Genomic DNA, 11,730 nt, shown 5'->3' with positions numbered 1-11,730 from the left:
TTATACACAGAATCACTAAGACTGTGAATATCCTACTGCATAGAAATCTCAGTGGTCTACTTTTCTGGGCCTGCAGAATAACGTAGCAGATACTCTGAGCAGGCATTTTCAATTGAACCATAAATGAAAACTCAATAACTTGGTCTTTTAGATTAGTGTTTCTCAATGACCGATCCATGGACTGGCACTGGCCCCTGAGATCTCCCTGACAGTTTAGGAAGGTAGCTAGCTGATCCCTGGTATCAAAAAGGTTGAGAAACACTGTCCTAGAGTGATTGACTGGCCATTTCACTGGGGCCCAATACTCCTCAATAGCTCTTCTTAGAGACATACCCATCTTGGACATCTGCAGGGCAGCAACCTGATCCTCCATTCACATGTTCTCGAGGAACTATTGCTTTCTACATGCTTTCAGGGCAGATATGGCCTTTGCTGACACAGTCTTCAGAACTCAGTAGTAGCCATGTTAGTCTGAATCAGCAAAAACAACAAGGAGTCCTTGTGGCACCTTAGAGACTAAAAAATTTATTTGGGCATAAGCTTTCGTGGTCTAGAACCCACTTCATCAGATGCATGGAGTGGAAAATACAGTAGCAGATATAAATACACAGCACATGAAAGGATGGGAGTTGCCTTACCAAGTGGGAGGTCAGTCTAATGAGACAATTCAATTAACAGTAGGATACCAAGGGAGGAAAAATCACTTTTGTAATGGTAATGAGAGTGGCCCATTTCAAACAATTGACAAGGTGTGAGTAACCATAGGGGGAACTTAGTATGGGGAAAATTAAGTTTTGGTTTTGTAATGACCCAACCACTCCCAGTCTTTATTCAGGCCTAATTTGATGGTGTCCACTTTGCAAATTAATTCCAGATCTGCAGTTTCATTTTGAAGTTTTTTGTTGTTGAAGAATTGCCGCTTTTAGGTCTGTTTGTTGAGTGACCATGGAGGTTGAAGTGTTCTGCTACTGGCTTTTGAATGTTATAATTCCTGATGTCAGATCCGCCTCCATCTTGAGATACTGTTTGGAAGTTTCCAACAGTGGAGCACCCATAGGGACAATACCTCAAAGTAGAAGGTGAGATCACTTACCCGTACAGGAACGGGGCTTTGCAGTAAAAAGGAACTGGAGTGGCTGCAGATCTGCCCCTCCTATATACCCTTGCACTGGAGCATGAGGATCTGTAATGCGCAAGCATGTACCTGCGGGCACTGCTGACTTAAACTCTCTGATCAAAAGTGCAAGGCACACGCACACCCTATGATGGAAGGCCCATAGGGAGAAAACATCTCAAAGAACTCCACTTACCGTACAGGTAAATAACCTCTCCACCTTCAGCAGGAAGACACTATATAAAGAGCAAGATCTCGTATTGTAAGAAGATCGGTGTGCCTTTTAAAGCAAATGAAATCAGTGGGCTCAGTGGAGGGATGACTAAGTCATGCTACAATGAATGGGGGAGGAAAGGTGGGCTGGTCAGCCATCTCAAGACTAGAGATGGGGAAGTAGGTTACCAAGCCACCTCTGAAGAGGAAATCCACTACCTGAGGGAGTAGAAGAATGTCTCATGCCTGCCTTCAAAGAGGACCTACTGAAGGCCAGTGGCTGGGAGGCCTTAAATAAACCTATCCAAGCTTTTACAACACCTTAGTTTGTGTTTGGTTACTATTTAGCTCTTATTTTAACTAACTAGTTCGCCCAGCCCTAATATTTTCAGTCTCAATCTTACCAATTTTTGTTCTGGAAAAATCCCTTGGGATTTTACATAATTAGCTAAACTGACAGTGGGCTTCATAGATAGTGAATAAGGTATATGACATAAGAAAGCAAATAAAGCTTCAACTGTAACAGGTATTTAAGGAGGTTTGCAAATCTACTGACAGGAATATGTAATGGAGAGAATTTCATAAAGTAATAAACACCTTATTGCTCATAGATTTGAACCATGAATTAATTTAAAAGAGTAAATTATTGTAAATTAGCGCACACGTGCTAGCAGTGTGTGATAAAGGTGAAGTCTTAAGGTGTTTGTAAGCATCTCCAAATAAGTAATTAAAAAATAAGGCAAATAATACAGTAGGTCACTGGAAATGTCCTAAAACTGAATACAGTTCAGAGATGTCTGTTTGCCTTCAGGATTATTTTTGCTGAGCGCAATCAGATGAGCCTTCACCTTCACTGGAGACTTTTTGGAAGTATAGCTTCAAATGCAGGTGGGGAGGATTTGAGCCTTCATTCTTTCAAGGTAAATATATTGAGTTCCATGCATTTTATTGTGTGTGTGAATGCACGTGCATGTCAATCTTTTTGACAAATCCTTTAAAAAGAGAAACTCTCTGCTTTGAGTGGGCACTAAAGAGACCATATTTCTTCTGAAAATAGAGGACTGCTTTGGTGTCTGTGACTACGACGGGTGCTACCCACACTGGTGCAGTGAGTGGTGGCTTGTTGTCCTCTGGTCCAGAGATGATACACACAAATCTATTTTGGGATAAAAAGCAATAGATATTTCATATAAAATATTTGTGACAAACAGTAAAGCTCATGTAAACACTCTCTATGCTGCACACTCTTGTGAAACATGATGCCATTGGTAGAGTTAAACTGGTGTAAGGTAAAAGTAACCAGATTAAATCACATCACAGATGTCATCACAGAGGTGTCTGTGCCAAATACTCTGTGCAAATGACAGAAAACCTTTTTTAGAAAGATTATTGATTTGCAGAATGGAGGGTAAACAGACAGACAAAAGGTGAGGCTGTTCCCTACTATCAATTGAAAAAAGAAAACATGCTCAAGTTACCAGAGTTAATTGTTCTAGTTTCAAAGTCATTTTGATTTCTGCCGTGGTTTTTATCCTTGTGCTCATTTTTGGCAGTATTATAATGAATGAGGAACTCATAATAATAAATATTGGCAAATGGCTGCCACATTCTAAAATATGACACCTGAACTCTAGCAGGTAACGTCTAAGGCAAGGCAGCAGGGATTGGCTCTATAAGCAGCAGTCCCAGAGACTGCACTCAGAACTCATATAAACTTAATTACCACAAAGTGGATATATATTATGCATTGTATTTGTATCATCTCTAGGACAGAGGTTACTATGGAGATAGCCCTTTGTTTTCAGTGTACAATATATTTATTTATAACAGGAAGGGAAGACATATAAACATTGATATTTAAATGAAGTCAAAACACAACCTGATACAAATATTTTACATTTATTGGAAGAATACAGTAAAAAGGGGGACTGCAGACTCGGTGGTAACTGGTCCATCAGAAGAGACAAGAAGCTATTAAAACAAACCAAAACTGTCTGCAGTTTACAAGATCATTGAATGCCTATTTTGTAACAGACTAGGAAAAAATGTTAGCTTAAGTTCAAAAGTGTAACTTCTATGTATATAAAAATTGGCAAATAAATAAGAGTTAAAATTGCAGATCTGTGTTTAAATTTATAAAGGAGAGACAATTTAAACTGTATTACACAGCTATCATTTTGAGACATTCTTAAAAACCAGATAAACCTACATAAGCCCCCCCACCCCGCTTTTTTTTTTTTTTTTTTTTTACACATGTACTTTTGGGAAGAAGCACCCATTTCCAGTGTTACGTGTTATCAATCCGTTTCACAAATATATTATTTTTAAACAACAATGAGCATAAAAGGTGTTTTACCGGATATTAAATTTGCTGGTGCATTCATTGGCACAAAATGGAAAAAAAAAATCTAAATACATTTAAAAATTGTAAACTACATCAGTGCCTTGCTACTCAAGGCTACAGGTGTCAAAAGTCTGCGATGGTATGTCTGACTCTTTCTACCCCCGAGTTTCACCATGCAGTTATCCAAAAGAAAAATAAACACACGTACAATTGGAAAGACAGGGCCCCTACAACTGTCAGCTCAAGTGTCCTTTCTGGAAACCCCTTGATTACACACGACTGTGCAATTGCTACAGGGATGGCAACTAAATGATACAAAATGTATGTTTTGGTTTTCAATCCTTTTGCAGGATGTTTTTAGAATAATTAGGTCAGATTAGCTCTTTGGACTGTTATTTTTTGGATCATGTCCTTTGTGGTAACACAATGCCCAAGCCTAGACCCTGAGTCCTCTCTTACTAGATTTTTCTGTTTTCTTCAGCTTTTAGGGAGCTAACATCTAATAATCAGATGGGGAAACTCCCTGTAGGAAATATGTTCATTAACAATTATTATGCTGACAGAACAATGGAAGTTTTAATTGGATGCATTTCATCTGGTTGGCACTCCTATGGAGGGATTAGTTCAATCTCTTGCACAGTGGATATGCAGGAAGCCTCATCTACACCTTCTCCCTTGTGCACCTGTATAGCATCCAGACAAAAGGCTGTCACCAGCACTCCCTGGGCACTGGGGTTGTCCACCCACAGCTGCAAGCTGGCCTGGGTAAGGCATAAGGGGGCATGGCCAGGTTTCTACTACTTGTGCATCAGTTAGCAATTGGCAGCGGGTGCTGGGGGGAGCACACGCTGCACATTTTACTAATGCTATAGAGAGTGCTCCCAGCAGCAGGGCTCTGAGGCATCCTGGCTGCATAAGGCAGAATGCCAAAGAGCACCTCTATTTGGCTGCTACAGTTCTGCACACCCCTTCCCTAGCACTCCAGAGAGGAGCTGGGGCACAATTTTAACCCTTATGTGGAGCACCATTAAAATAAATAACATTAGTGACTAAAAAAAAAAGGCATGTACCTGTTAGGGGGAAATTGCATGCAAGACACACTGATATACGTAAATATTTTTTTTACCAACTTAGCTGTGATTGATTATGACACTACTGGTGTTTGATCCACCTGCTGAGGAAAAATCTATAAAGCTTTATTCAATTGGTCACCTAAAAATCAGTCATTTAATCACATATTAAATGTCCTGCAAAAAACTATATATTTAGTGGACTAAAAAGCCGTGAGTTTTTAGTCTGCAAGTCTGACCTTGAGCAGTACAGTATCTGCAGAGCTAAAGGTTACACGGTGTAAGCAAGGAAACCAGGCCTCTAAAAATAAAATGGATGACAATAAGAATGATGATGATTTAGGAATGCAGAATATGTTTGGAGTTCTGAAATGGGCTAAAAGGAGAACACGTTTCCTTATTGAGGTTCAGTGGAAACTGTGGCATCACAATACTCTCTTTATTCAGTTGGAACTGGTCTGTTGACTGCAACTGAAATAGGGTAATTCTCTCTGCGGGTGGACAGTGTTAATTACACATTGTTCCTCAAAGATGAGGAATAGAATGCTGTGTGTTGCAAACAAAATGTCAACAGCAGAATTTCACATACTGTAATATGAGGAATGTAAGTCAGCTTTCTTGAAGAAGTCTTTAGTTGGATGAAACAGTAATTCGAATGTGGACTAGGCAGTCACCTTTACCTTACAGTTACTTTGGGCTATCATACCTACAGTAGTATTTTTGAGACTCCGGAAATAGTTGATGTTGGGCCAAATGAAACCAGAGATGAAGCTGGAACTTTGTCTCTGAAGAGCAACTCACAGCAGAATGTGAAATGGAAGTATGTGAGGGATATGGAGGCATCTCATTCAGATGTCCGAGAAGGCCTGAAGAAGAAAATACTAAGGGCCATACTGTCCTCTCTCTCTCTCTCTCTCTCTCTCTCTCTCTTCCAAAGAAAAAAAAGTCTTGGAGTGAAATTTAGCTGGCTTCATAGATAGCAGTGCAACTTTGTTAAAGTCAATTGAATTGACTGCTCCTAGCATGAGAGCAGAATTTGTCCCGCAGAGACTGATCTTTCTGAAAATCCAAACACAATAATTAGAGGTGTATTTTACTCTGTGTATCCCATAATTGTGGTTACATTAATTTTTTTGTCGATGGTAATCTCTAGTTTTGTTCTTCTGCTTTATTTAATTGAATACATCTTTTTACCGGTATTCAGCAGAATGATTTTGTTTTCTTCTTTATTTCTTGGTACATTTTAGCAAGACTGATCTGATACGTCCGTACTGGCTGTCCAATAAGTTAAATTTTAGTTGTGACATGGAGAATGCTCCCTCTGTAAACTAATACTCCAGGACTGACCTTTCTCTCTCTTGTTTGACATGCTGTTTTTCTTTTCACAAATCTCCTTAGCTTGGATTGTTGATGGTTTTTGGTGCTTGTGTGTGCTTTTATGTCTACTCTTACTACACAGAGTCCAAGTTTGATGAAGTGGAATGCTCTGCATGTTTGAAACCAGTTCTAAAATTATAGCAGGACTGTAAACACAGCTATGGTGGTAATTTAGGATTATTCTTCTAGGTACCATTTTCTAGTGGCTGTTCATGCTTTGTGAAGTCATGCGACTTCATTGTTCTCCATGCTAGCCTGCAGGCATTTTCAGAATGAGCGGCAGTCTCTTGAGTTCACAGTTGCATGTAAAACTGTCCCCTAAGGTTTGTGATCTAAAACATAAACATTTGTTTGTAAGGTGATTACTCCTAAAGATACACTGCGGCATTCATTTTTTGAAAAACAAATGAACATAAGAATAAAGATGATCTAGTGCAGTTTTTTCACTTTTTGGGTTTGTGGTTTCAGCCTAGTCGAATTTTTTGTCCATATTATGAAACCACTGCATAATTGAATGTGACCAGTAGTCTCTGATCAGGAGAGAAAGTACAGTGATAGCAAGAGATCTGCAAGTCAAGAGTGAAGTACACTGATTGTGACCCAGGGAAGCATCAAAGCAGCTGCATGCCCTTTATGCCTGGCTCTAGCCATTGTGAATTAGTCCTTAGGAACTCTTTTAAAACCTTTTAAGGTAAGTGCTCTCCTGTTAGAAAGTTCAAAAGGTTCTGCCTTAGTGAAGTGATAATGCATGTGAAAGAAGAAGTCTTCAAACATGGCCAGTAATAAGAAATCAAAACTGAGGCCCCAATCCTGAACTCTCTCTGCACAGAACTACACTATACTTCAGTGGGAGTTCCATGGAAGGAGGGATTTCAGAAAGTTAGTAAGAGAATTGCTTTCTTTACCTATACATGCAATTTTCTCTTCTTAATAACCATTTTAAATGTAGGTTTTCAGATTACTGGGGAAATCATGTTTTTCTTTTTAAGCAATTATTTCCCTTGTTCAAGGTCAAACCAACAAATTTGCTTTTCTGGGGTCGAACCCACACGGAGGATTTAAAAAGTATGCTACCTTGAGTAAGACCTAAATCAAAGGTGAAATCTCTAACTTCCCCTTCCTCCCCAACTGCAATGCTATATTACCTAAGGATTGTATCCTATAGTCTCAATCATCTACTAGCGAGGAATCACATTTGTCACATCAAAGGAGAAACACATCTTACGTAATAATTAATAATTGATGAAGTTTAGCAAAGTAGTTCAATGGGATCTAGCTTGGGATCCAGTGATTGCTGAGAAAGATTAAGGGGAGCAGAAACGAGTAGAATTTGAAGAGAATTGTTCTCTTTTTAATGAAAATGTAAAGAACATAAACTTTCTGGAAAAGCACACTGATGATCTGAAAACTCAGCTTCCCTTCCACACCCCCTAAACGCTTGCTGAACATTTTGCTACCATAAGTGAAGAGAGATTTTCAGATAACATGTACTGGAAAATATTATGCCCACTTCTTTTTTTGTTGTTTTCTTACCATTCTCAGGCCAGGCCTACATTACGTGTACAGAGGTATAACTATGTTGCTCAGGGGTGTGAAAAATCCACACCTGTGAGCAATGCAGTTATGCTGACCTAACCCCCGGTGCAGAGAGCGCTATGTTGAGAGGAGGAATTCTCCCATCGACATAGGTACCACCTGGATTAACTATGCTGAGAGGAGAAGCTCTCCTATTGGCGTAATAGTGTCTTCACTGAAGACCTGCTCTCAGCCTCTTTCCCACACAACAGCAGCACTTCAGTCATTGTTGTTAGTGCCTATTCTACTTTTTTTGTGCAATTCCTCTTACCCTCTGTCCATTTTTTTTCCTATTCTCCCCTCCATCTTTTTCTTTCTAAAGGAAATGTTGCTGGTTGCATACAGCAGAGCTATTGTCATACTTAACTGTCCGTAAGATACCCTGCCCAGACATACCACCGGCCTGAGGGAGGGAGAATACTACTACTTTACCTGAGCCTAGGGAGCTGTACTCCTCTGCAGTTTTGCTGACTTTCTAAATCAGAAGATAAGAATGTGAGAGAGGAAAGTACGATGCTGGGCCTCAGCCCAGTCAGGTTATATTTTAGGTTTTCAAAAAACAGGAACCGACAGCCCCAAAGGGAAACGAGTTCAGATCGGGAAAGGGACAGACCACACGTCATGAAAGTAACACTGACAAAATCTGAAGACAAAAATCAGCACCTTTATTTTCTAGAAAATGCTGTACTATGTGAAGGATAAATAAGGTGTTCGGCAACAAGTCACTTTTTAACACATTGTAAGGCTAATCATGAAATGCTCCACATGGTGCTTGGGTGATAAACACAATGAATTGAAGCTGGCATTTAAATCTGCTTTTGGTTTTCATGTCTGAGCATGCGGTATGGTTTTACCTGTCCTGCTTTCTCATCAAAGCTGACAAATTGTTTGCTTTAGGACTGCACTAAATTGCTACAGTGAAAGTTCAGCTAGCAATCGCTACACCCCATCAGCTTCAGAAAGGAAAGATATTGGCAAGTGAGTGGTAGAAGAAAGGATTTCAGCAAACTTTACAGGAAGAGGGACTTGCGATTTTAATCGGCTTTCCTTTTTAGTTGTTTCAGTGCCTCGAGTGTCAGAAATAGACATTATGCTGGGATATTCTAACTTCTGGCTCAAAAGCCTTATGATGTGTCCTCTGAGTTGTAAATAGTCCTTAATTAAATGATTATTTGTCCTCTCCTTGGGAAACCTGGGCAATTTTCTTATCAGCAAACATGTTTTAACCTGTATTTTTCATCCCTATAGTTTAAGTGAAGCAAAACATTGAGAAATGATGTTATCGTATCCTTATTAGGCAACCAGCAGCCAGTCAGTAATGTCTTTCTATAGGAGACAAATCTCTAATCTTCCTGCCCTGACACAAAGAAGTGACTGGGTCTGAAAGACAACACTGTCCATCCCAGCCTCACTTGGGTTAAGGTTTATATGAGGACAATAGAAAAAGAGATCTTACGATATAAACATTGTGCGAGAACATCCTTTCCTTTAATGGAAACTATGTTTGGGACATTTATTCTTGAAACCCTTCTTGTACTTTCTTTCTACAGGGTTATTCTGTTTCCAAGGACCTTGAATTTAGTACAAGGACCTTAACCAGGCAAGCATGTAAGTGTCTTCCCCTCCTGCAGTAGTGTGTGTCAGGACTGTCTGAATCTGAAGAGGGAAGGTGCCCTGCCAGTCAGGGTGGGGTGGACACAATCTGTGCCCTGTACACCCCCAGAGCAATCCTGGCTCAGTCAGTCAGTCAGAATGTTTCCAAGGATTGCCACTAGAGCCTGAGTTCTCTGTACCCTACTACAGTGTATACTGATAATCATAAAATGGTGTTAACCAAGTCTAATAAAACAACTCAAGTACTTTAGGAAAGTAAGTAACTGGAAAAGGTGACCTCTTTATTTCAATAGCAAACTTTCATGCTTACCTAAACAGGTAATGACACTAACAAACAAATGCCTTTTCCAGTGCTAATGAATAAGGTTATTCTTATGGAAAGAGGATCCTTCCTCTTTAATCCATCTCTCTCTCTTCTTCCTCCTTTACATTGTATGCCATTACTGTCTGTGACATCCAGCCATTCTAACAAGCACCAGCTATAATGTCAGATTAAGATCTCTTAAAACCACAGAGATCATTTACATGATCTCTTGTTTACACATGCCTTTCTCCTGAAATAGTTCCGAGGTACTGCTAGCGTAGACCCCGGTGTTGTCCAGCGCTAGGCCAGAAGTTAAGATGGTAAGAATGCTGGCAGCCAGCCTACATTTGTGCTACCACTGGTGGAACTGCATTGGTAGGAAACCGCTCAGAAAAAAAGGCCAGTATAGACAAGGGTAAAGCATCACATGAATGAGGAGAAAGAGAAAGCAGAGACCAGCCTAAACTTCAGATTTGAACAACTCCAAGCGTTAGATCCAGCTAGAAATGTTGTGGCTAAGGCTCTAACTTTGAGGGGGGGGGGGGAGAGAACACCTGCTTGCTCATATTTTTGATTTACAGTAGTAGTAAAAATGCCATAAATAATGTGTATGACTTTCCACTGATGTGTATCTGCAGCATTTGAATAAGTCAAATTTCAGCATAAACAAATATGGGTGGGTGAAAAACCAAGGGAAAAACAGTGAGGTACAGTGACCTCATGTTTCCTTAAACTGCTTTCTGCCCAAGAAAGTCTGAGGTTTATTTTGTAAATGGCACTGTACTTCCTGACACAGACAGCATATAAAGTGGTGGTAAGCCATCAAAAGCAACACTACAAAATAGTCACAGATTTTGTGACAGTTACAAAATGCACATCAAGATCTGAAACAAAAATGCAAAATGATTGCAGTTGCTAAAAGCTGTTGTCTACTTTTTCATTTGAGATTAAAAATCTAAAACAATTTTGTGAAATGCAGACTGAAGAAAAAGATTACACAGCTGCTGAGGACACAGGTCTCTGTCTTGTTTTCAAACATGTTGTTTCTCAATAGTGCACTTTCTATAAAGCCATGAACTCCATACATTTGGGAATCTTAATAACCAGAATGATGATTTCAAAACTAAACACTGAGGTTAGTTTTAAATGCTCAGTTTCAGTTGTTTACAACTGAAACTACACACTCATTATTGGCTTTCATTGGGCTTTAAAATAATCTCAAAATTATAAATGACAGTAGCACTTTTAATTTCCTTATAATGCCTTGAAAAGGAGGAAAATAATTGGTAACAACTAGAGAAATCACTCTCCATCTCCTATAATATACTTAGAGGTTTTGATTTTTAGGGTACTATTGTTACATGAATTTTAAGACAGGAGTATTTCCTGGATATATAATCATCTGAACATTTCCAAAGCCTATTAGAACCCCATAAAATGGGAAAGTGCAGATGTCAAAGCCTATTAAATATACTGAATTTCCAAAAGAGGACACTTCATTTTGCTGTATCTTAAACAAAATGTACAAAACACTGTAGAAAAACATTAAATAGCCAATATCTGCTTAATTCATTAACAATGCTAAGATTTTAACCCTCTGTTCATTTAAAAGACATCAAGACTACAGAGAAGGCAGAGCGCTGCAGCTTTGGTTCTTGAATGCTATACTTGCTTTTCCATTCATTAAATTACAGGCTTTTTCTTTGTACATTTTTGTAGTCTCCCCTGCCATAAGCTTGCAAAGTTAAGAAAAGTATTTATACACATGTATCTGATATTGACTTAACTTCCTAAAGTACATAATTCCAATAATTACATGTGACAGATGGGACAAATAAATTATGCAAAGTGTTGTCTTGTCTCGCATTAGTTCAGTTGTGTTTGTGGCATAAGTTTTTGTGAAAACACATATGCCTATATTAAATGTATTCTATACCAATGAACTCATCCTGACAGTCTCCCAAAGGGTTATTAATCATGAATTGAATTTCTGTCTGCTTTAGGACAAAGAATACAACATACTCTAGGTGCTGCAGGTATTCCATGCTTTGAAAAGCCTTTTCAGTTTAAACAGAAGTATGATATGAATTGCAAAATGTTAACTGCTCAGATAAGTGAA

Source organism: Lepidochelys olivacea, assembly GCF_965140295.1.
Source record: "Lepidochelys olivacea isolate rLepOli2 genome assembly, chromosome: 5".
Classification (NCBI taxonomy): Eukaryota; Metazoa; Chordata; order Testudines; family Cheloniidae; genus Lepidochelys; species Lepidochelys olivacea.
This window is presented reverse-complemented; position numbering follows the sequence as displayed.